Source organism: Podarcis bocagei (genome assembly GCF_964188305.1).
Source record: "Podarcis bocagei genome assembly, chromosome: 5".
Taxonomy (NCBI): domain Eukaryota; kingdom Metazoa; phylum Chordata; class Lepidosauria; order Squamata; family Lacertidae; genus Podarcis; species Podarcis bocagei.
Genome location: NC_138129.1, coordinates 84,365,893 through 84,391,432, shown reverse-complemented (window position 1 = coordinate 84,391,432; position 25,540 = coordinate 84,365,893). Strand labels below are relative to the sequence as shown.

The 25,540-nt window shown below is 42.8% G+C and overlaps 1 long non-coding RNA gene across 1 annotated transcript in view; it reads left to right on the top strand.

Annotated features, from left to right (window-relative positions):
• Positions 1–13,934, top strand: part of LOC308587179 — a 123,388-nt gene extending 109,454 nt beyond the window's left edge. Inside the window, exon 3 of the long non-coding RNA XR_014008268.1 lies at positions 13,887–13,934. This is a non-coding gene — a long non-coding RNA (uncharacterized lncRNA). The remainder of the gene's footprint in view (positions 1–13,886) is intronic.
• The last annotated feature ends 11,606 nt before the right edge of the window (positions 13,935–25,540 follow it).

Sequence of the window (25,540 nt, the reverse complement as noted above, 5' to 3'; positions counted from 1 at the left end):
CTGCTTCTACACCACTGTTATTTTACGTTGACACTCCTTTCGAGCTCTTACATGGTTTCGGCTCAGCTCCTAGGATCGGAATTCCTGGCACACAGGAGCCTGTTTCCTCCCATGCCTTGCTAATCAGCTCCGGCGCTTTTGGCAAAGGATGCTATTTGAGAGGCTGGGTAGTCCAGTAGGCCCGACAGAAGACTAAAAGCAGAGAATGGGAGCTCCTGGGCCAGCGGTTTTTATTTCACCCCCCCCCCCGCTCCTCCCCAATTGATTGCCTTGGATTCTTCTTCCCAACACGTAGGCCGCATTTTTCATCTGTATCCCAGAAGGACTGTTCCGGAGATTCACCTCAGATTCCGCACAGAACAAGTCTTTGATACTGTAATCGCTTTTTTAAAGGGGGAAAAAAGAAAAAAGAAAAAGAAGCTCTCTTTTGATGTCAAGGACGGTGTGGAACCCATTCTTTTGATTAAGAAACACTTATGCAGTTGAAAAAAACTCCTAACAATGGATAAAAAGAGCAGAAAATGATTGTCAATTGTGCTTTGCAAGACAAGATCGACGTAAAGGAACAGGATACTTTATTTCCGCCTGTCAGAAATTATATATCTATATCTATATCTATATCTCATCCAGGGCAGTTGATCATGAATGGAAACATTTCTGAGCGCCCCTCCCCCCAAAAAAACTATTAAAACAGCAGATGCAGGAGCCAAGATCAAGACTACAGCAAGGGGCAAAGGGTGACTCCTGCAATCCTCACATAGGATCCTGGTCTGCTTGAAGAACGCAGGTGGAATCTAGACACATATAAAAAATGTTGTGAAAATGCTTTTTTCAAAAATGTTTTGAAAAATATATTGAATTTGCCACAGCTCACCATCGCCATCTAGTGTCACATTTGTATAACGCACTTTAAAAACACACAAAACGTTTTATTTGCAGCTGTATAAGCTGAGTCCAAAGTCTTGCTGTTTGTTGGGAGTTAAGGTCCACAAGTTTAGGGCAAATCACATGATTAATGCAAAGTGTAATTTGTCCCTTACTTTTTCCTTGTGAAGATGTTTTGCAAAGGCAGTTGGGACCCTTCCAGTAGTCCAGCTCATAGTGTTGTAGGTGCTGGGTCCCCCCCCCAATGCTTTTTTGGAGCAAAAATGCAGCAGACCATCCACACCACCAGTCACATGCTGCTGTTTTTTGGAGGGTGATTGTGCTTTTCCCACAACTGCACACCAAAGGTTGAGAACACACTTTTTGTTGCATTTCTCCATCACTTTCCAAGCTGCAGAAAGTCAGTGTCTTGTTGAAAAGTGGACTTGTTGCTCTAGGACAACAGAGCCCTTTAGTTGTGCTCCAGTACATGCTTGGATTCCTTAACTGTATGTAAAATAAGTACATAATTAACAATTTAATATAAAATGTAACTGTTGCCACCAGTAACTTTTGGCTTCTCTTTGCACATCTCTCTGTAGTCACCTTGCAATGAAGACAGGCAAAACTCCATATTTTTTGATGGATTTAACTTTGGTTCAGTTGCCTATTCATTGGTGTTTATTGACTCCTCTCACTCTGAGTTTTGATCAATGTTTTTGAATTCAATTCAAGGCAAAGATTTCTGCCAAAGACCTGTGCCTCTATTCTTGCGCTATGTGTTTCCTGGATGTGTGTGCTGTTTTTGTTTTTTTGCAAATTAAATTTGTTGTTAATAAGCTCCAAGTGACAGCTTACAGTTACTGTAGCTTGAGGTTTCATGGGAACAGCACCCTGTGCTTTTCCAAATCTGCAGGGTGCTTGTAAATGTGCAGCAAAGTTCTCTTCTCTTAAATTGCAAACATGTCAGAAATGGGATTTGCTTGGCCACTGTACGGGGTTGTGTATTCAAAATGTGAATGGGAATCTGAAAGAGGCTTTTAGTGTAACGTGGTAGAAGCAAAAGTAGTAACAGAAATGTACAGTTGTACCTTGGATCTCGAACACCTTGGCTCCCGAACAAATCAGCTCCTGAACGATCGAAACCCGGAAGTGAGTGTTTAGGTTTTTGAACGATTTTCGGAAGCCGAACATCCAGTGCAGCCTCCGCGGCTTCTGATTGGCTGCAGCACCACCCGCGTCCCATTGCCACCCACGTCCCATTTGCTGGTGCCAAATGTATTGCTCTGCTTTCCTTAGGACCACATCAGCAAGGCAAAGAGGGGAGTCTTGTCCTCTGGGCAGTCCAGGACCTATATACACACTGCCCGGGCTTGTACCCCGGTGAGGTTACTTCGGTGCTGCTAAAATGGCAGTTTGACTTCACCCCTGGAGGGACACTCTATTGTCTCTTGAGAAAGACAGATGCCAACCACAACTTTAGGAACACAGAAACCTTCCTTATATCAAGTCCATCTACCACAGTATTGCCTACACTGAATGGCAGCTGCTCTCTAGGCTTTCAGATGGAAATGCCAGGGATTGAATCTGAGACCCTCTGCTAAGGAAGAAGGTGCTCTATCACTGAGCAGCTGGCAAACGGAGATAAATGGATGTCCTACTTTGTTTTCTTCTTAAGTCTCAGTGATTGCTAATATTCTTAGGGATGGTTTATTACACAGCTGGGAGTCATTCCAGGCAGGTTCAAATATGCAGTTTCACTGCTTGGCAACTGCAGCAAAAGCCAGGATGGACTGATACTTATGAATGGGCCATCACCTCAGGGAGAGCCCTCATATCAACTCAAGCACCATGTTTTTCAAATATGCAAGTTTGCACATTCAGCCTGCAATCCAGTGACATGCAGAGCCTGGGAATGAGGAACAAATCCTTTCATTTCTCCATTCCGCTTTATAAAAAGTTGCAGCTTGACTGAAGGAAATGCCTTAAAAATAAATAAACCGAAAGACTGAAAATATTCCCTTGCTATCTTAGTAGATGTTCTATGGTCGAGAATACAAATCTGAAATCACCAACATGTCAGCAACCATTAACACAACCCCATGCATACCTACTCAGAAGTCAGCCCAGTTGATTCAATGGAACTAGTCTCAGCCCAGTGTGTACATTGCAGCCCCAGAAGCCTTGCTCTGCATGTTCATAGACCCATAAAATTGTAGAGTCATCTAGTCCAACTCCCTGCAATACAGAATCTCAACTACATTATACATGACAGGTGGCCATCCAACCTGTGCTTAAAAACCTCCAAGAGTCCACCACCTCCTGAGGGAGATCGTTCCACTGTCAAGCAGCTCTTCCCATCAGAAAGTTCTTCCTGCGGGTTAGTCAGAATCCCCTGTCTTGTAACTTGAATTCATTGGTTCAGGTCTGTCCTCCAGAGCAGGAGCAAAAAAAACTTGCTCCATCCTCCAGGTAACAGCCCTTTAGATATTTAAAGGTGGCTCTCATATATCCTCTCCGTCTCCTCTTTAACCGGGCTAAACATATCCAATTCCCTCAACCGTTCCCCATAAGGCTTGGCTTCCAGACCCATGATCATCTTGGTTGCCTTCCTCTGCCACGTTCCAGCTTGCCAATATCCACCTTAAATTGTGTTGCCCAGAACTGGACACAGCATTCCAAGTGTGGTCTGACCAAGGCAGGATCCGGGATTTTCTTTGCCTTCCCTGCGAGCTCTTGGGTGGGCAGCTCCTCATCCAGCCAGTCCCTGACACTGCCCAAGATCTGCATCAACGATGGCATCAAGGTTGGTGCAGATGTGAGGTTGGTAGTGAGCGAGCAGGTACACAGAACACGAGGCCACACAGCCTTCCCCACTAGGGTGAGATGAACTGGGTTTCTATTTAATGATAATTATTTTTAAATTTAGGGACGCGGGTGGCACTGTGGGTTAAACCACAGAGCCTAGGGCTTGCCGATCAGAAGGTCGGCGGTTGGAATCCCCACGACGGGGTGAGCTCCCGTTGCTCGGTCCCTGCTCCTGCCAACCTAGCAGTTCGAAAGCACAAAGTGCAAGTAGATAAATAGGTACCATTTCAACGGGAAGGTAAACGGCGTTTCCGTGTGCTGCTCTGGTTCGCCAGAAGCAGCTTAGTCATGCTGGCCACATGACCCGGAAGCTGTCTGCGGACAAACGCTGGCTCCCTCGGCCAATAAAGCGAGATGAGCGCCGCAACCCCAGAGTCGGTCACGACTGGACCTAATGGTCAGGGGTCCCCTTTACCTTTACCCCTTACCTATTTTTAAATCTACTTCCCTGTAGATGTGCAAATTTCACACAAGCCTCCCTCTTTTTACCATCTTTTCGTCGGCGATGCATTTCTGCTTTTTTTCGCCGATGCACACCAGATGAATGCTGATCATAATCAAATGTTTATTTCTCACTCTTACAGCTTTTCTGAGGAATGACGTTCTGGTCTGCCTGCATCATGGCTTTGCTAAGTCATGCTGTTGTAATAAATTCCAGCGTGGTGATACATTATAAAAGCCTGGCTGTTAGGAATCCGGCTGTTTAAATATATCACCCCTCCAGCATTTCTTAACCAAGGCGCACCACGGGTTTTTCAGGGGTGTGTGTGTCTATTGTCTTTTCCATTCCTGGGTTGGGAGGAGAGGACGGGAGAGGAAGTATTTCCCTCCGACCCATTCAAACAACTCCAACATTGATCATCAGCTACCCAAAGAGACGAAAGGGAGCTGAGCAGAACTAGATCATGGTCTGTGGGGATTTGAAACTAATGAGGGCTGGACCCTGACAGAAAGCTTCTCCTGCGCTGGAATAAAAACCGCTCTCCTGAAATCTTGCTGAGAAAATTAGAGATTTTAAGTTAGGGATTTTGTGTGTGTGTGTGTGTGTGTGTGTGTGGTCATAGCTCAACTGAGCTGGGCCTTTGAAGGAGACCAATTTGTAGCTCAACAAAAATAACAACCCCACCAACACCAGACCATTAGCGCATCACACTCCCCACCCTTTCTCATTACTGCACCTTGACACATCAACATCCAAACTTTATTTTTGGTCCTCCTTGTGTGCACGCGAGAGATCTTTTTGTTCCACCTCCAGCCCATGCGCTGACGCAGCTCTCTTCCCCTTCCCTCCGTTGTTTAAGCATGCTGTAAACTTATTCGTCCCCCGAAGGCAAAAGCAGCTATCTGAGCAACACTTTGTCAGCATAATACATTTACAGAATGCATATTTATGAACCTTTGAGCTTTTATTGTTCCAAAGGGCAAATAAAAAACATGAAAAGTAGCAATATAGTGTTTCAAAAGTCCCTCAAGGAAAACAAAAGTAGCTGGAAATAAATCCTGGTGGTTTTGGGGTGGGTTTTTTTTTTAGGGGGCAAAAAAATTCCTTAGAAAAGAATTAGAACATGCAAACTACTTTGTTTTCCTCGTCCTCTGTCTAGCCCCACTGGAACCCGCAAATCCACATATTAGGAAATGTTAAACTTTTTAATGCATGTGAATTCTGAGGAAGGTTTGGTTTGAGCCATAATGAGGGCTAGGAAAGGGGAAGTATTTTGGGTTGCACCCAACTAGTGCAATTCTTCTGATGGAAGAAGGTTCTTTGATCCGTTGGTAGTACCTTCTGCCAGCAGAACAGGGATTTTCAGCAATTACTCCTTTTATTGCAGTCCCCATGCGCCCCAGAAATCTATTCTGGATTGTTGTGGACCCTCCAGAAGAGTATGGATGGTGGGGCTGTTAGATGAGGGGAAATCACCAAAGATAATCTCCTTCCCTGTTCCACTGAAGGAGGGCTCCTTTAGATCAGTTGAGTCTTCTGACAGTGTAGGGACACCAGTTGGATGTAGCCTATTATCTTAATCGCCACATACAGTTGTATCCAACAGAATTGTCCAATTCACACAAGGACCTCTGCTGTACAACAGAACTTCCACACCTTCCCCTTTCCCTGTGTCTCCACCAAATCTGCTCCAGAACAGAAGGGGAAGTTCCATTGCAAAAGTAGAAGACCTTATTCTAATGGGACAATTTCGTTGTACACATCCCCTGTTGGTGGAAGTCGGTTGTTCACCACTCCTCAACCAGGGTGATGTAGAAGATGTAGAGCCTCAGCAGAGTCTTTAGAGATTTCTTGCTCCAAGCAGAATAGCATCTTCCAGAGTCCCCAGTAAAGGGGAAAACTCCTCTTCCACAGAGTTAAAAAACAAGCAAAGTGTTTATTGTCTCCAAACACAAGGCAAAGCTAAACAGTACTATCTGCTGTTCTTCTGGTCTTCAAAGTAAAGATACATAGGTATAGAGACATCCACTAACACTATCACCCTGCTAGCAAACACTGCTGTGCAAAACCCACAGCCTCTTCCCCTGACTCTCACACATTCAGAGTCAGACCCTGACACACAAACAGTACAGCATCAGGACATAACAGACAAGATAGGACAGACTAGGACACAACCACAATGAAAACAATGACCTAGAGACTATTGTACCCATCTCTACACACAGGCATATTTCCTGAACCAATGGGAGGGTCAATGACTCAACAAAGCACACACTCGACCTCGCTGGTGTTGCTATGGTAACCCAGTACACCTGGCACCCTTTTTTCAAGTATCCAGGCATGGGGGATGTGCTCCTCGAGACATGAGCCCAAGTACTGTGTAGTTCAACTCATTGTTCACATTATACCAACATCCCCTAGACTGTGCAAGATTTGATGGTCTTGCAGTAGGGTTATTTTTTTAAAAAAAGTTTGGTTATGTTTTTATTGCCTTAATAGGTTATTGATGCTATGTTTAATTTGTTGGCATTTTATAATAGGGTGTTTCTATTTTTGAGGTGGTGATGTATCTCTGCCCTAGAACCAGATGGTAAACAGCAGATTATAAATAAGATGAATAAACAGGAGTGGACTGTGTACAACTGCAGCCCAGACAAGTTACCCCTTGAATCAGTTCAAGCTCCTGACCTAGACCAGGGTGGAAAAATCATAATAGAATAGAATAAAATAAAATAGAATATGTTATATTCTAAACTCACCATGACAATACATTAAATCATTATAAAGGAACTGCTTTCACGTGTGTCAGAGCTGCCCTAGGTCCCAGCTCACAAAGGACCAACGCCACTTCGTTGTTATATACAAAAGTCTTTATTGAAGTTCAGTTTGTCTTTCATATCAGCAGCGTGCAGCTCTATGTCTGAAACTCTAGACCGCCGAAGCTCCGTCTGAATCTCCTCCCCCCATACACCAATTTAAGACTCTAGCCTTGCTCCACCTTTTCCGCTGCTCTTTCCGCCTCTGGCTCCACCTGTCAGCTGGGGTCTCACCCTTCCTAGACTCTTCTGACGCTGAATCCCCTGACTCTTCTCCTTGCCTCCGGCGGGCTTTAGGACCTGGTTCCCAATCTGGGTTTTCTGCTGTCCCGCGCGCCTGTACATTTGAACTTGGCGCGCGCGCCCAGCCGGCAACCTTCCTCCTGACCGTTACACTGCTCCTGTCACTGCTTCCCCCTTCGGGGGGGGGGGCTAGCTGGACCCGACCTCCCTTCCGTTCCCTCACTCTCCAATGGAGGCGTGGTCAGCCCTGACTCATCTTCTCTCCCTGCCGGAGGAGACGCTGGCCCTGCCCCATGGGACTCTTCCCCCCCACTACGCTCTGGTGGGGAAGCTGGTCCTGATTTCCAGCTGCTGCTTTGGGAGTCCCCGCTGGCCCCTTGTTTCTGGTGTGTCCCCCCCGGGACCCCCCTTGCCCTGACCATGGGCGCCTCCTTCTGGGAATCTTCTGATTCGTTGGAGAAGCTCATGGAATCTCTCGGGTCACTGTCGTATTCCCCTATGCTGCCCTCAGATTCTTCCCCTTCGCTTTCCATTTCCTCTCTCCCCTGTACCTCTGCTCCTGAGCCCCTGACAACGTGTAAGTTTCCCTGTGTTCTAAATGGTTCTGAGTTTCTTAGATAACTGGCTGACTGACCGAACCCAAAGGGTGCTCATGAATGGTTCCTCTTCATCCTGGAGAAGAGTGACTAGTGGGGTGCCACAGGGTTCTGTCTTGGGCCCGGTCTTATTCAACATCTTTATCAACGACTTGGATGATGGACTCAAGGGCATCCTGATCAAATTTGCAGATGACTGGACCACCGGGATTAAATTTACGGCATGTAATGCCTTAAGAGAGAATATAATGAAAATGATGTATAGGTGGTACATGACCCCAGTCAAGCTTGCAAAAATATATAATTTGCCCGATAACAAATGTTGGAAATGCAAAGAGATTGAAGGTACATTCTTTCACCTTTGGTGGACGTGCCCAAGGATCAAGGCCTTCTGGGAAATGATATATAATGAACTGAAAAAGGTATTTAAATATACTTTCCCGAAGAAATCAGAGGCCTTCCTCCTGGGCATAGTGGACCAATCGGTGTTAAAGAAGGATAGAACATTTTTTAAGTATGCTACAGCAGCAGCAAGAATTCTCATCGCAAAGCATTGGAAGACACAAGATCTACCCACCTTGGAAGATTGGCAGATGCAACTAATGGACTACATGGAAATGGCGGAAATGACTGGCAGAATCCGAGACCAGGGAGAGGAGACGGTGGAGGAAGATTGGAAGAAATTTAAAATTTATTTGCAGAAATATTGTAAAATTTATGAATGTTAAGGACATTGAAATGAATCGCAGGGGTTTTAGCAACAAAGTAAAATGTAAGATTGGATTAACAACAGATAAATTAATAGGATATGAATTTGCTGAATTAATTTTTAAAAAGGGATACAAGAACGGGAGACGTGAGGAAGTCCGGAAAATAAGCTAATTGAAGATGAGAAATTAAGAAAGAGGGAAATTTTGTTTTTTGTTATTATATGTGTTTTTATCTCTTTTTTCTTTTTTTCTTTGATGTGTTTAATGTCTGTATTTTTGTATTGTATTGTTTTTTGTGATTTTGTATTTTCTTTGTCTTTTATTGTGAAAACTTAATAAAATATTTATTAAAAAAAACAAATTTGCAGATGACACCAAACTGGGAGGGGTGGCTAACACCCCAGAGGACAGGATCACACTTCAAAACGACCTTGACAGATTAGAGAACTGGGCAAAAACAAACAAGCTGAATTTTAACAGGGAGAAATGTAAAGTATTGCACTTGGGCAAAAAAAATGAGAGGCACAAATACAAGATAGGTGACACCTGGCTTGAGAGCAGTACATGTGAAAAGGATCTAGGAGTCTTGGTTGACCACAAACTTGACATGAGCCAACAGTGTGACGCGGCAGCTAAAAAAGCCAATGCAATTCTGGGCTGCATCAATAGGAGTATAGCATCTAGATCAAGGGAAGTAATAGTGCCACTGTATTCTGCTCTGGTCAGACCTCACCTGGAGTACTGTGTCCAGTTCTGGGCACCACAGTTCAAGAAGGACACTGACAAACTGGAACGTGTCCAGAGGAGGGCAACCAAAATGGTCAAAGGCCTGGAAATGATGCCTTATGAGTTGCAGATGACTTGGTTTTAACATTACAGGAGCCAGAATCTAGTACAAAAAGAGTTTTGGAATTGATTCAGAAATTTGGTCGGGTGGCGGGCTTTAAGCTGAATAAACAAAAAACTAAGGTATTAGGAAAAAATCTGACATCTTCTGAAACAGAGGGGTTTCAGAAGGAAACAGAGCTAAACATTGTTAAAAAAGTGAAATACCTGGGGGTCAATCTGCCCTCCAAGAATTTGAACTTATTTAAAGACAATTATGAGAAATGTTGGTCAGAAGTTAAAAAAGATCTAGAAACCTGGTCAAGACTGAAATTATCCTTGTTAGGCCGAATTGCAGCTATAAAAATGAACGTTTTGCCAAAAATGTTGTTTTTGTTTCAAGCCTTGCAGATTGTGGACAGAGTGGAATGTTTTGGAAAGTGGCAGAAGGATATCTCGAAATTTGTTTGGCAGGGCAAAAAGCCCCGAATAAAGTTTAAAATATTAACTGATGCAAAAGAAAGAGGGGGGTTTGCCCTGCCAGACTTAAGGTTATACTATGAAGCTGCTGCCTTCTGCTGGATGAAAGACTGGATTCTGTTAGAAAACACTGATGTCCTAGATCTGGAGGGCTTTAACAATTCGTTAGGTTGGCATGCGTATTTGTGGTATGACAAGGCAAAACCATATGGAATGTTCAAAAACCATATTGTCAGAAAAGCAATATTTTTGGTCTGGAAAAAATACAAAGACTTACTGGAAATTAAGACCCCGAGGTGGTTATCACCAATAGAGGCCAAGGCTCGGAAAAAACCCAATATGGAGGCCGGCTGGCCGAAATATTGGGAAATAATAGAAAATATTGGAGATAATTGGAGGTTGCAGAGTTTTGAAAAACTAAAGGGTAAGGTGCAAGATTGGTTTCATTATGCCCAAATTAATGAGGTTTTTTAAATTGGACAAAAAAATAGGATTCCAGGTGGAAAAATCGAAACTTGAGACAGAGCTGTTAGAACCAAAGACCAAGGTATTATCGAGAATGTATAACTTGCTGCTTAAATGGAATACTCAGGATGAGACAGTTAAATCAGCCATGATAAAATGGGCTCAAGACATTGGCCATAATATCATGGCTGAGGACTGGGAAAGGTTATGGACCACCGGCATGAAGTTCACGGCATGTAATGCCTTGAAAGAAAACATTATGAAAATGGTATATAGGTGGTACATGACCCCAGTCAAGCTTGCTAAAATTTACCATTTGTCTGATAATAAATGTTGGAAATGCAAGGAGGCTGAGGGGACATTCTTTCATCTTTGGTGGACTTGTCCAAGAGTGAAGGCCTTCTGGGAAATGATCTACAACGAGTTAAAAAAGGTGTTTAGGTACACCTTCCCTAAGAAACCGGAGGCCTTCCTTTTGGGCATTGTCGGCCAAAAGGTGTTAAAGAAGGATAGAACGTTTTTTATGTATGCTACCACAGCAGCAAGAATTCTTATCGCTAAGTATTGGAAGACTCAAGATTTACCCACATTGGAAGATTGGCAGACGCAATTGATGAACTACATGGAGTTGGCTGAGATGACCGCCAGGATCCGAGACTTGGGAGAAGAAGCAATGGAGGAGGATTGGAAAAAATTTAAGGACTATTTGCAAAAGTTTTATAAGTTATACGAACTTTAAGATGCCGCATGACTTGGAAGGTTAGCCCCAGCAATGAGAGTGGATTATACATGAAATTGGAGAATATTATTGAAAGATTCAAAGTTTAAATGGTTAAAAACGATAATATGTTCGGCTTTTAGAGTAAATGGAAAATAAGAGATTTAAACTTAAATTGTAATTGAAAGAACAAAAGAAACACATGAAATAAGGTTATAATTTGTTGTCAAATTTATTATTAAGAATGCACTGTGCGGGAGGTGTGGGGAAGTTCGATAGAAAATGGAAATAAGTTGTTGAAATGGTTTGGTTTTTTCTTTTTTCTTTTTTTATCTTCTGTTCTATTTTTCTTTGTTCTATCTGTAATGGAAAAAATGTAATAAAAATTATTATAAAAAATAATAATAAAAAAGGAAATGATGCCTTATGAGGAACGGCTAAGGGAGCTGGGCATGTTTAGCCTGGAGAAGAGGAGGTTAAGGGGTGATATGATAGCCATGTTCAAATATATAAAAGGATGTCACATAGAGGAGGGAGAAAGGTTGTTTTCTGCTGCTCCAGAGAAGCGGACACGGAGCAATGGATCCAAACTACAAGAAAGAAGATTCCACCTAAACATTAGGAAGAACTTCCTGACAGTAAGAGCTGTTCGACAGTGGAATTTGCTGCCAAGGAGTGTGGTGGAGTCTCCTACTTTGGAGGTCTTTAAGCAGAGGCTTGACAGCCATATGTCAGGAGTGCTCTGATGGTGTTTCCTGCTTGGCAGGGGGTTGGACTCAATGGCCCTTGTGGTCTCTTCCAACTCTATGATTCTATGATTCTATGATTCTGTGTTGGTTAGCATTATATCTTATTTGCAATTTGTACTTTGTGCTTGTATTTTACTATGCTTCATCCTGGCCACCTTCAGAAGAGGGATCTAGAAATGCAGCAAATAAACAAACTACTCCAGTAACGTTAGAGTGAAAACAAATGATATGTATTTCTTGTTGTTATCTGTACCATTTCAGATCATAGGTGATGAGAACAAATGTTTCAATTCATTCATATAGATAGATAGATAGATAGATAGATAGATAGATAGATAGATAGATAGATATATTACAGTAGTTGCCGGATGTTATCTACTGAGATGAATAAACATTCCAGAAATAACACTGAGCCAAAATTTATCCAACCTAACCTGTATGATGAGCGAAATAAAAGGTATCAACTGGCTTGCATTTGTGTATGTTTTTGAAACTAGAGCTTTTAATTGGAGATGGTTGTTTGCTGTTTACACTTGTTTTGAAACTGGAGATTTCAGTCGGAGGGGGTTATATGCTGTTTCCACTTGATCTTACATATGCACTGCTCCATGACAACCTGTTTCCCCCCTCTCTTTTGCCTCCCACTTCATATTGCATTTATTTATTTACAGCCCTTCAAGCAAGAGATCATATATTATAAATCACAGGGATAGTGATATGCATGGTCTCTCACGCATAACTTTTCTTTGATCAAGTGACTCCAACCAAATGAGGTCTGAACACACCGAACGGGGTCACCGACGCAAACTACGGTTCACAACAAATCTATGGCTGCCATCACTTTGGTACTTTTCCAATTCCCTGTTGAGCAGATGCTTCTGTCATTTTTGGGGAAACCTTTTGGTTTCTCGTCTTGCAGAGAAGCTAACAAAGGCCAAAGGGGGGGGGTGAGGGTTGGATTATCTTATACAGCCAAATTAAACATAAATTCAAAAGTGAACAACAGAGAAAGTGCCTCGGTTAAGCTTAAGTAAAGGTGACTCAAGCTTTTTACACATTATTATTATTATTATTATTATTATTATTATTATTATTATTATTATTATTATACTGCCCTATACCCCGGGGGTCTCAGGGCTGGGACTATGGAATTTAGAAGTGTGATCATTTTTCATGGGACATATTAAAACACATACATGCACACACATATACCCAGGAGCAGTAACAAACAAATACAGTTGAAGCTAATCAGTTTTTTAAGAACACACTTGCCATTTCAGGAACATTTCAGCACAATAAAGGCAAAGAATGGTGACAGAAATCAACCCTGGTTTTGTCGCTAGAAGAGTTTCATCAACCTAAAGGCATCTCGAAGGAACGTTTGATCAATATTTTGCCAATTTAACTATTGCACAGCGAGGGTATAAAGAGATGCTATGGGAGATACAGCCAAAAATGACACCCCTCTGTCATTCTTCACCCTCTATAATGTGTAATACCACTAAACCATCAAGGGAGTGGTATCCAACTAAGATGTCCCATCAGGGCAAGGATTCCCCCTTGCACAACTGAACGTCCTCTCCTCCCTCCATGTGCCCCCCCCCAATCTGCTCCATAATTTTGCGGAGGAAGCCCTAGAACAATTTAGAGAGCAGGGGGAGGTCGATTGAGTAAGTGGAAGTCCTTGCACTGATGGGAAGCATTACAGTGGTACCTCGGGTTACATATGCTTCAGGTTACATACGCTTCAGGTTACAGACTCCACTAACCCAGAAATATTACCTCGGGTTAAGAACTTTGCTTCAGGATGAGAACAGAAATCGTGAGGCGGCGGCGAGGCAGCAGTGGAAGGCCCCATTCGCTAACGTGGTGCTTCAGGTTAAGAACAATTTCAGGTTAAGAACAGACCTCTGGAACGAATTAAGTACGTAACCAGAGGTACCACTGTAGTTGGATTCTGCCCATGATTTTTTGCATTTTCCTGCACCACCCAATGACAACCAACGACGTGGATCAGGAGAAAGGCAGGTGTTCCGAAGGGGAAAACCTCAACAGAGGAATGACCTTTTTAATGGCAGTTCCATGTCTCCCATAGGGCATAAAGGTAAAGGTAAAGGACGTCTGACCAGTTAAGTCCAGTCGCGAACGACTCTGGGGTTGCGGCGCTCATCTCGCTTTACTGGCCGAGGGAGCCGACGTTTGTCCACAGACAGTTTTTCCGGTCACGTGGCCAGCGTGACTAAGCAGCTTCTGGCGAAACCAGAGCAGCGCACGGAAACACCACAGGGTATAGCTCTATCTAAATACAGATATACACAAGTTCCTCAGAGAAGCAGCTGGAATTTTCCAGTGGAAGAAAACCTGTTCATAAATGCCTACCTACACCTTAAAAAACCTGCTTTGATGATTGGAAATAAAAATGGTTAGTTCAGAATGGTTGGGGGGAAAAACATTATTTTTTTTAACCAAAACTTTGAGCTTTCAGATATTTGGGGACAAAGGGGTAAGGTCAAAACTAAGTGAAAACTTTCTGACAATTTGCTTTTGAGACAAATTTTGCTTAAAAAAATTTACACATGAAAAAATACTGTAGAGATTCTAGACGAAAGTGATAATGATGTTGAACACCATTTATGACTGGCCAGGAAATAATAATAATAATAATAATAATTTATTATTTATACCCCGCCCATCTGGCTGGGCCTCCCCAGCCACTCTGGGCGGCTTCCATAAAAACCAAAAATACAATAAAATATCACACGTTAAAAACTTCCCTGAACAGGGCTGCCTTAAGATGTCTCCTGAATGTCAGATAGTTGTTTATCACTTTGACATCTGCTGGAAGGGCGTTCCACAGGGCGGGCGCCACTACCGAGAAGGCCCTCTGCCTGGTTCCCTGTAGCTTTGCTTCTCGCAATGAGGGAACCGCCAGAAGGCCCTCGGCGCTGGACCTCAGCGTCCGGGCAGAATGATGGGGGTGGAGACGCTCCTTCAGGTATACAGGTATATATGCTCTCCCAACTCCCAGGGGATAAAACTAGGGCATTTGAAAAGAAATAATAGATTGTAGCCCTTATACTAGAACTCCTACAGTGCAGCTATTTTTGTTACAATCATTGTAGACATATGTTTTCATCCCATGATACAGGTATAGAAAAGAGCCACCCCAAAGACCTCCTAGGTATCCACCATCAAAAATAAATCTGTGCACTAGCCAGATTTTCCATTGTTTCCATCAATGGCTATTAGAATAGAAACAAACTAGACAAAAATCCCCTTGGCAGCTCACCCTGTTTGGGGTCAGAAAAGTTGCCTGTAACTGTCTAGCTGCTAGTACATTTACCCAATAATAGGTAACCAACTTTGTCTATGTCAGCCAGCAACCATCTGTTTCTGAAATCAACCTGTGAAATATTATCATAGGTATGTTTTTGTGTGTATGTATGTGTGTAATTGTAAAGATACATATATCATGTTACATATATCATATATACCTACCATATATCAGCCCTTGAGACTGACCCAGAAACTCCAGCGGGTGCAGAATGCCGTGGCGAGACTCCTTACGGGGTCCTCGCTGCGAGATCACATTCACCCAGTGCTATACCAGCTGCACTGGCTCCCCGTGGAGTACAGGATCAGGTTTAAGGTGCTGGTTTTAACCTTTAAAGCCCTATACAGCCTAGGACCCTCGTACCTATGGGACCGCCTCTCCTGGTATGTCCCACAGAGGAACTTACGGTCTTCAAACAAAAACATCTTGGAGGTCCCAGGCCACAGAGAGGTTAGGCTGGCCTCAACTAGAGCCAGGGTTTTTTCGGCTGTGGCTTCCATCTGGTGGAACGCTCTGTCACAAGAGACTAGGGCCCTGCAGGACTTGACATCTTTCCGCAGGGCCTGCAAGACAGAGCTGTTCCACCAAGCCTTTGGCCAGGGCACAGCCTGACTCCCTCCTTTGGCAATCTTCACAGAATTCTAGCCCAATGGTTGCCATTAATTTGATTTGAATTAACTTTATAATGAAATGATTTTAGAATGTTGTATTATTTTATTGTTGTTAGCCACCCTGAGCCCGGCTTTGGCTGGGGAGGGCAGGATATAAATATAAAATTATTATTGTTATTATTATATCTACTCTATATTTTGGGAAATGGTTTTTCGGTTCACTCTTTATGCTTTCGGATGCCTCTTGAGACATTGTTCCCAAAATCAGTATGAGGGTTCCCGAGGTGGGGTGGAAATCTTTGTTGACATTTGGATGCTGGGTGCCATTCTGATTCAAGATGGCGGACATCAAAACATGACATTGGCATGACCTTGCCCTCGTGAGATATCCTTGCCAAACTCAGCATGAGGGTTCTCGAGATGGAGGTGTCTGAACATTGGGTACCTTTCTGATTCAAGATGGTGGAATGAAACACAACTTTGGTGTGACATCACTCATTATTATTTTTTGCAAGATGGATCCAAACTAATGAATTGCAGTGTCCATTTAAAAAATCACAATGTGTTTTGGTTTCTAACAATTCCCGAGCAGTGCCAGGCTCTCCCTGCTAGTCACAATGCCAAGGCCACAATAGCTCAGTGGCTTAGAGTGTGGTCCTGATAATGTCAAGGTTGCAGGTTCTTTCCCCATATGGAACAGCTGCATATTCCTGCACTGAAGGGGGCTGGCCTTAGATGATACTCAGGGTCCCTTCCAACTCTACAATTTTCTATGATTCTATGAGAATGTGGGCTGGCTTCATATGCATTAGAGTTCATATTACTCATGGCTGGACTTTTTGTAAACTCTTAAAATCTTTCTACGTGGTGGCCCTTGCCACAAGCTGACCTGCCCCCTCACACCCATTCATTAAATAAACAAACTGAAAGAAAGAAATACTTAAAAGGCATTCATTGCTGGGACCTCAATCTATAAAAACGGAAAAGTTATGTTTATAAAGCAGCCAATTCAAAGTGCTGGCAAGGGCAACCATAGATACAATGAACACATATAAAATATGAGAAGTCCACTAAAGAAACTCAGAAACTGCCCTCATTTACAATACTTAGTATTTATCATACTTAGGGATTAACTAGAGCAGAATAGCATACATAGAAATTGACTATAAGCTAAATGTGACATATGCCTCAAGGCCAGAAAAAATATGTAAGCATCTGTACTTGACCAGAATCTGGGCAGAAATTGGGTATCCACAAAGGAACTACATGGACACTATGGTGCTATTATATTTTGTTAAATATTGGGGTTCCTTTATTTGCTGCACTTGCTGAGTAAGTTTGTACATAACTATAGTTCCCAAAATTTTATCCACCCACTGCTGTTTGTTGTTGTTGTTGCCATTGGCTGTTTCAAGAGACAATGGAGCATGCCTCCAGGGCGTGAAGTCAAAACTGCTATGTTAGCAGCACCAAAGTGACCTCCCTGGGGCACAAGCTTGGGTAGTGGATTATCTCTCTCTCCTTTCATAAAAGCTGCAGCAAATGTTGTTGTTGTTGTTTAGTCGTGTCCGTGGTTTTCCCGGTAGTGATGTATGGAAGTGAGAGCTGGACCATAAAGAAGGCTGATCGCCGAAGAATTGATGCTTTTGAATTATGGTGCTGGAGGAGACTCTTGAGAGTCCCATGGACTGCAAGAAGATCAAGCAAGAGTGTCCGACTCCTTGTGACCCCATGGACCAGAGCACGCCAGGCACTCCTGTCTTCCACTACCTTCCGCAGTTTGGTCAAACTCATGCTGGTAGCTTCGAGAACACTGTCCAACCATCTCGTCATCTGTCGTCCCCTTCTCCTTGTGCCCTCCATCTTTCCCAACATCAGGGTCTTTTCCAGGGAGTCTTCTCTTCTCATGAGGTGGCTAAAGTATTGGAGCCTCAGCTTCAGGATCTGTCCTTCCAGTGAGCACTCAGGGCTGATTTCCTTAAGAATGGATAGGTTTGATCTTCTTGCAGTCCATGGGGACTCTCAAGAGTCTCCTCCAGCACCATAATTCAAAAGCATCAATTCTTCGGTGATCAGCCTTCTTTATGGTTCAGCTCTAAGCTTCCTACCATGGAATTAACCAAGGAGCCCTTTTCAGCCTCAGGGTCCCATTGCCTTCTGGGCCATCTTCTGAGGGCCACGTGCTGTGGTTGGCAAGATCAGAGGGCAAAAAATGGGCAAAACAACTGATGTAAAATTTCACTTTGTACCGTAGGTTAGTTTTTACACACTTTGGACAAGCAAAAGGTAAGATCAGAATTCAAGGACACACTCAAGCCAGGTAAAGACATTCAGGTGCAAAGCAGAACCAGTGGGGTCTGGACAGGGTTTTGTTTCAGCTGGAACATTCCAGAACTTAGTTCCAGCACCTCTCAGGTGGGCACCATTGCCGTTGTTGTGCACATGAAGCGCCTTTTCTGTTCCTTTGGGATATTGGTACCTACAATTCCTAATAAGAAGGCTTCTGGTGTTTTGTTTAGTTTTTAACAAATGTTATTTTAAACAGCAGCACAGATGCTATTAGCCCAGAGATGGAAAGAAGAAAGAGTTCCTACCTGAGAGGAATGGCAAACCAAGCTGTTGGACTACGCTGAAATGGCAAAACTAACTGGAAAGTTCAGGGACCAAGAAGACAAAAACTTCAAGAAAGAATGGGGAAAAATTTTAATTTATCTAGGAGACTGCTGTAAGCATTAATGAAAACATTAGAAGGCTTTTTATCTCCCTTGTAATGTAACAAATACTGTGGACAATATGGATAGATCTAAAATATAGATTATGAAATAATATGCAGTTGAAAACGTTGACAATAGGACCTATGGAGGGGATGGGGGAAACTCTCGAGATTCAGAGAAATCTCTTTATTAGGATATGTATGTATGTGGTTTTGTTATAAATTTATATCTGTAAAATCAAATAAAAAATATATATACAGTGGTACCTCGGGTTATGTACGCTTCAGGTTACAGACACTTCAGGTTACAGTTTTCAGCAGGGGGCCAGTCCACTGTCCCTCAGACCTTGTGGGAGGCCAGACTATATATATATTTTTTTGGGGGGATGAACGAATTGCTATGCCCCACAAATAACCCAGAGATGCATTTTAAATAAAAGGGCACATTCTACTCATGTAAAAACACACTGATTCCCGGGCCGGATTTAGAAGGCGATTGGGCCGGATCCGACCCCTGGGCCTTAGTTTGCCTACCCATGTTCTAAAGATTCTTTATTCACAGGGCAGGATCCTGGTTCGGTACCAAGTTGTGACGACTTGCAAGGGTGCAGGAGCTGCCACCAATCGAAACCCAAAGCCAGATTTTATATATTGCTTGATACCAACTCAAACCTTTGAGGACACAGAAGGTTCTACTTGTGACCCAGCGAATGCCGGTAAACATTCCCTGGAGATCAATTTTGTTTCTGGCCTCACCCACCACTGGATTTGGCCCACCTACTGCAGACCCTGCAAGTGTCCCTGGACAGTCCCAGATTTACAGAGGCCATCCCAGTTTCTGATTTGATCCCGGAATGTCCCGCTTTTCCTTAGGACGCCTCTTATTTTCATTGGAAAAAAAATGTTGGAGGGTATGGTAGAATGTCCCTGTTTTCATCAGAGAAATGTTGGAGGCTATAGGAAAAGAGCCACAGTGAGGACCAACGTTACGCTGCTTGTGTAAACGGAGGAAAACAGTGTGGAGAATACAGTGTGAGAGAACGGACAGTCAGACATCATTTTGTTTATGGCTGCAAAACAGATATGTTAGTCCCTGTTGCATACAGTAATATGGTAGCAACTGGCCTCTGCCGGGGTTCAAAAGCAGTATAAATCCTATTCAGTTTAAAAGAAGAGAAAATGTAGGCCGCGCTTCTCTCGCTGAATCTCGGGGAACACTGTACCCTCACCGGCGAATTTGCTAGTGCAGAAATTTGCCGTCTCCTTGTTATAAGGGTCTTTCCCCAGCCTTATTAATCTGTCGGCGTGGCATAAAGCCTCATTCATTATTCATAATCATCCAGTCAGAGGGCATCGCGAGACCAGATAAATTCTCACCTAAATGACAATGGCTGACAGGGCCTAGGGTTTTATAGCCCTTCTCCTGCCATAGCAAGGTGCTATGGGCAAAGGTCCAGAATGATCTCCCGCTAATGACCAATGTGATATACGAGCCGTTGCTGATTTCCTGACACGGGGTATATTCTCAGCTGAGCATCCAGCTTGGTCTCGTCGAGCAAGGAAGAGGGATTTGACAGGCGAGGTGCACTTCTCCTCTGCAGTCGGGAGCTAATGGGTTAATTCCAAGCTGGACAATTGACAGCAAAGCTAAAATCCCAGAGAGAGAAAGAGAGGGGTGGGAAAGGGGGGGGTGCAAGGTGGGGAGGGAGGAGGATGATAATCTTGGCATAAATCTGTAAATCCTAACCATGCTGATGGGCAAATAAGCATGTGTTTCTTCCTTCTGAAAACCTGCTTCCTTTTTGTCACCCAGAGGGCTGGATAATTGTGACCCCAGAAGCCTGTAAATTGCTTTATAAAAATCAATTGTCGGAAGCTGAAGGGTATTAATTGTCCTTTCCCTCCCTCAAAGGAAGTGTTTGTATATGTCTATATCGAGACAGATATAGATATAAAGATGATGGAGATAGCTTCTTTGACGCCATGAAAAGTAAACGAAAAGCTTCTTCTGTTTAGGTACCCATGATCGCGCTATCAACTAGGACCCAAAGTCTTGTTCTGGGTCAGTCAGTTCTTGGCCAAGACCCCATGAGTGCATAAGGCCATAGGGACACAGATCGTTCAGTCCTCCGACATCTTGTCATCCGTAACTGAAGCAGCTTCCTCATTGTGCCTAACGGTAAGAACGGGCCTGATCCTGCCACAGCTTCTGCTTTATTGACGCATGTTAGAAAGACGAGCTCAATTTTTTAAAGAAGCCTTTCAGTTTAACATGTTGTGTTCAGGCTATTTTGCACCCGAAGCAAGGCTAACTACTTCCATACCTGGGTAAGGTAATTGAGAGAGCGGTTGTTGAACAGCTTGGTAGGTTTCTGGAGGAAACATCGGCATTAGATCCATTTCAGTCCGGTTTCCGTCCTGGTTTTGGGACGGAGACGGCTCTGGTTGCCCTAACAGATGATATTCGTAGACAACTGGATCGAGTCACACTAGAAGAGTGACTAGTGGGGTGCCACAGGGTTCTGTCTTGGGCCCGGTCTTATTTAACATCTTTATCAACGACTTGGATGATGGACTCAAGGGCATCCTGATCAAATTTGCAGATGACACCAAACTGGGAGGGGTGGCTAACACCCCAGAGGACAGGATCACACTTCAAAACGACCTTGACAGATTAGAGAACTGGGCAAAAACAAACAAAATGAATTTTAACAGGGAGAAATGTAAAGTATTGCACTTGGGCAAAAAAAATGAGAGGCACAAATACAAGATGGGTGACACCTGGCTTGAGAGCAGTACATGTGAAAAGGATCTAGGAGTCTTGGTTGACCACAAACTTGACATGAGCCAACAGTGTGACGCGGCAGCTAAAAAAGCCAATGCAATTCTGGGCTGCATCAATAGGAGTATAGCATCTAGATCAAGGGAAGTAATAGTGCCACTGTATTCTGCTCTGGTCAGACCACACCTGGAGTACTGTGTCCAGTTCTGGGCACCACAATTCAAGAAGGACACTGACAAACTGGAACGTGTCCAGAGGAGGGCAACCAAAATGGTCAAAGGCCTGGAAACGATGCCTTATGAGGAACGGCTAAGGGAGCTGGGCATGTTTAGCCTGGAGAAGAGGAGGTTAAGGGGTGATATGATAGCCATGTTCAAATATATAAAAGGATGTCACATAGAGGAGGGAGAAAGGTTGTTTTCTGCTGCTCCAGAGAAGCGGACACGGAGCAATGGATCCAAACTACAAGAAAGAAGATTTCACCTAAACATTAGGAAGAACTTCCTGACAGTAAGAGCTGTTCGACAGTGGAATTTGCTGCCAAGGAGTGTGGTGGAGTCTCCTACTTTGGAGGTCTTTAAGCAGAGGCTTGACAACCATATGTCAGGAGTGCTCTGATGGTGTTTCCTGCTTGGCAGGGGGTTGGACTCGATGGCCCTTGTGGTCTCTTCCAATTCTATGATTCTATTCTATTCTATGAGGCGGGTCAGGACTGCTGATCCTTTTAGATTTGTTTTTTTTTTTTTAAAGATTTTTTATTGCGTTTCTTTTCATAGATTAACAAATTTGTTTACATGGCAACATGCAAGAAACATTTTTTATATATATATATAAAGAAAAATAAAAACAAGAAAAAATGTTATGAAACCTTCCTTAACATCTTTCAGCAATTCACTTTTGGACCTCCTCGCATCCTCTCAGCATTGCATTCATTGTTCTAGCCAGTTCAGCAATTTGTTATCTTGTTTCCCATCTTATTATACCTTTAAATGTATTATGTTACTAATTTCAAAAAATTGTAATTTAGTTTTGACATTGTTAATAAACATAATAATTTGTTTCAAATATTTCTCGTTTTTTCTATCATTACTTACTTTATCATTTCTTAAAATAAATTGCGGAAACATAACATTTCTTAATCATGCGCTATCTTAACATTCAAACAACTTATAATGTTTTTGCAAATAGTCCTTAAATTTTTTCCAGTCCTCCTCCATAGTTTCTTCGCTCAGATCTCGGATTCTGCCAGTCATTTCTGCCAACTCCATATAGTCCATCAACTGCGTCTGCCAGTCCTCCAGTGTGGGTAAATCTGGTGTTTTCCAGAACTTAGCGATGAGAATCCTAGCTGCTGTGGTTGCATACATAAACAAGGTTCTGTCCTTCTTTGGCACCTTCCGGTCCACCATGCCCAGAAGAAAGGCCTCTGGTTTCTTAGAAAAGGTATATCTAAATACCTTTTTCAACTCATTATGTATCATTTCCCAAAAGGCCTTTACTTTCGGGCAGGTCCACCAGAGGTGAAAGAATGTCCCTTCTGCCTCCTTGCATTTCCAACACCTATTATCAGAAAGATGGTATATTTTAGCCAGCTTGACTGGGGTCATGTACCACCGGTATACCATTTTCATAATGTTCTCTTTCAAGGCACTACATGCCGTGAATTTCATACCGGTGTTCCATAACCTTTCCCAGTCCTCAGACATAATGTTGTGTCCGACATCCTGTGCCCATTTTATCATAGCAGATTTAACTGTCTCATCCTGTGTGTTCCATTTAAGCAGCAAGTCATACATCCTCGAAAGTACCTTAATCTTTGGTTCTAGTAACTCCGTCTCCAGTTTCGATTTCTCCAACTGGAAACCCACTTTTTTGTCCATTTTGAATACCTCTTGAATTTGAGCATAATGTAACCAATCTCGCACCTTACCTTTTAATTTGTCCTGGCTTTGGAGCTTCCAATTGTCTCCAACTCTTTCGATCAGTTCCCAATATTTTGGCCAATAGGCCTCCATATTGGGCTTTTTTTTTGAGATCTTGGCTTCCACAGGTGATAACCACCTCGGGGTCTTGTTTTCTAATAAATCCTTGTACTTCATCCAGACGGCAAAAATTGATTTTCTGACAATATGGTTTTTGAACAGTTTATGAACCTTCGCCTTGTCATACCACAAGTATGCATGCCAACCATACACATTATCAAACCCCTCCAGATCTAGGACATCAGTGTTTTCCAACAGGAACCAATCCTTCAACCAGCAGAAGGCTGCAGCTTCATAGTACAACCTTAAGTCCGGCAGGGCAAACCCCCCTCTTTCTTTTGAGTCGGTTAGTATTTTAAATTTTATTCGGGGCTTTTTGCCCTGCCAGACAAACTTAGAAATATCCTTCTGCCATTTTCCAAAACATTCCATTCTGTCCACGACCTGAAGGGTTTGAAATAAAAATAGCATTTTTGGCAAAACACACATCTTTATGGCTGCGATTCGGCCTGACAAGGTAAGTTTCAATCTTGACCAAATATCCAAATCCCTTTTAATTTCCAACCAACATTTTTCATAATTGTCTTTAAAAAGATTTAAATTTTTGGTGGACAAGTATACCCCCAGGTATTTCACTTTTTTAACCACACTTAGCTCTGTCTCTTTCTGATACCCCTCTATCTCTGTAGGTGTCAAATTTTTGACCAAAACCTTAGTTTTTTGTTTATTTAACTTGAATCCCGCCACCCGACCAAATTCCAGGATAAGTTCCAGAACTCTTTTTGTACTAGATACTGGCTCCTGTACTGTCAAGACTAGGTCGTCTGCAAAGGCTTTCAGTTTGTATTGTTTCGCTCCGACCTCTATACCTTGCACCAACTGGTCCTCCCTAATCATATTTAGCAATACCTCCAGAACAGAGATAAATAGCAGAGGGGATAAAGGGCACCCCTGTCGTGTCCCTTTTTCAATTAGAAGTTCATCCGACACCACATTGTTCACTATCAACTTGGCTTTTTGCTCTGAATAAATTGCTTCTAGTCCATTTTCAAACCCCCGTCCCATTCCCATCCCCTTCAAGTTTTTCTTCATAAACATCCAAGAAATGTTGTCAAATGCTTTCTCCGCATCAATAAAGATTAAAGCAGCCCTTGTATTTCTAATTCGCAACAGCTCCAAAATATCAATGATGTTCCTGGTATTGTCCGACATGTGTCTACCAGGGAGAAAGCCTGCTTGGTCCTTGTGAATTACTTCATTTAATACATTTTTAAGTCTACTTGCTAAAATGTCTGCAAAAATTTTGTAATCCACATTCAGGAGTGAGATGGGACGGTAGTTCTTAAGCTGAGTCTTTTCCCTTTCTGACTTGGGAATCAATGTGATAAATGCTTCTTTCCACGTTTCCGGTGCCTTCCTCCCCTCCATGATCTGGTTACAAACCTCCAACAACGGTTGTATCAAGAAATCCTTCAAAGTTTTGTAATATTTGGAGGTGAGTCCATCCGGGCCTGGAGATTTGCCCAGCTGCATGTTTTGGATGGCACCTTCTATTTCCTGTTGAGTTATTTTGCTGTTAAGAATTGATCTTTTATCTTGACTTATTTTAGGTAGTCCATTTGTTTCCAAAAATTGGTCCATTTCCGATTCTTTCTGAGGCCCCTGTGCGTAGAGCTCTTTGAAATATCTGTGGAAGCACTTTCTTATTTCTTCTGGTTTCTGAACTATTTTTCCTTGAATCTCCAGATTTGTAACCGTATTTAACTTTTGTCTTTTTTTCAGCTGCCAAGCCAGCAACTTTCCACATTTATTTGCTGATTCAAACGATCTCTGCTTCATTTGTTTGATTTTCCACTCAATCTCTTGATTGATCAGTTTCGAATATTGTGCTTGATGAAATTTGATCTCTCTTAGCACCTCTTTAGATTTCGGTTTGATTCTCAATTTTTTCTCTCCTTCACTTATTTTCTCTAAAATTTTTTCTTTTTTTCCATTCCAAAATTTTCTTTTTATCGAATTCTGTTGAATCAGAAACCCTCTCATTACAGCTTTACTTGCATCCCAGATTGTTCTTTTCTCCACCGTAGTGTTCAAATTTATTTCAAAGTAGTCCTTTAGTGTTTTTTGGGCCTTCTTCACAATCTCTTGATCTCTTAACAAGGTGTCATTCATTCTCCATCTGAAGGATCCAGTTGGGAAAAGTCTCAGTTCCATTTTTATGGCATTATGGTCGGAGCAGGTTTTTGGGCAGATTTCCACTTTTCTCGTTTTCGGAGCCAGCCCTCTAGATATCCAAATTTGGTCGATTCGTGTCCATGACAAGTGGGCCTCAGAAAAGAAAG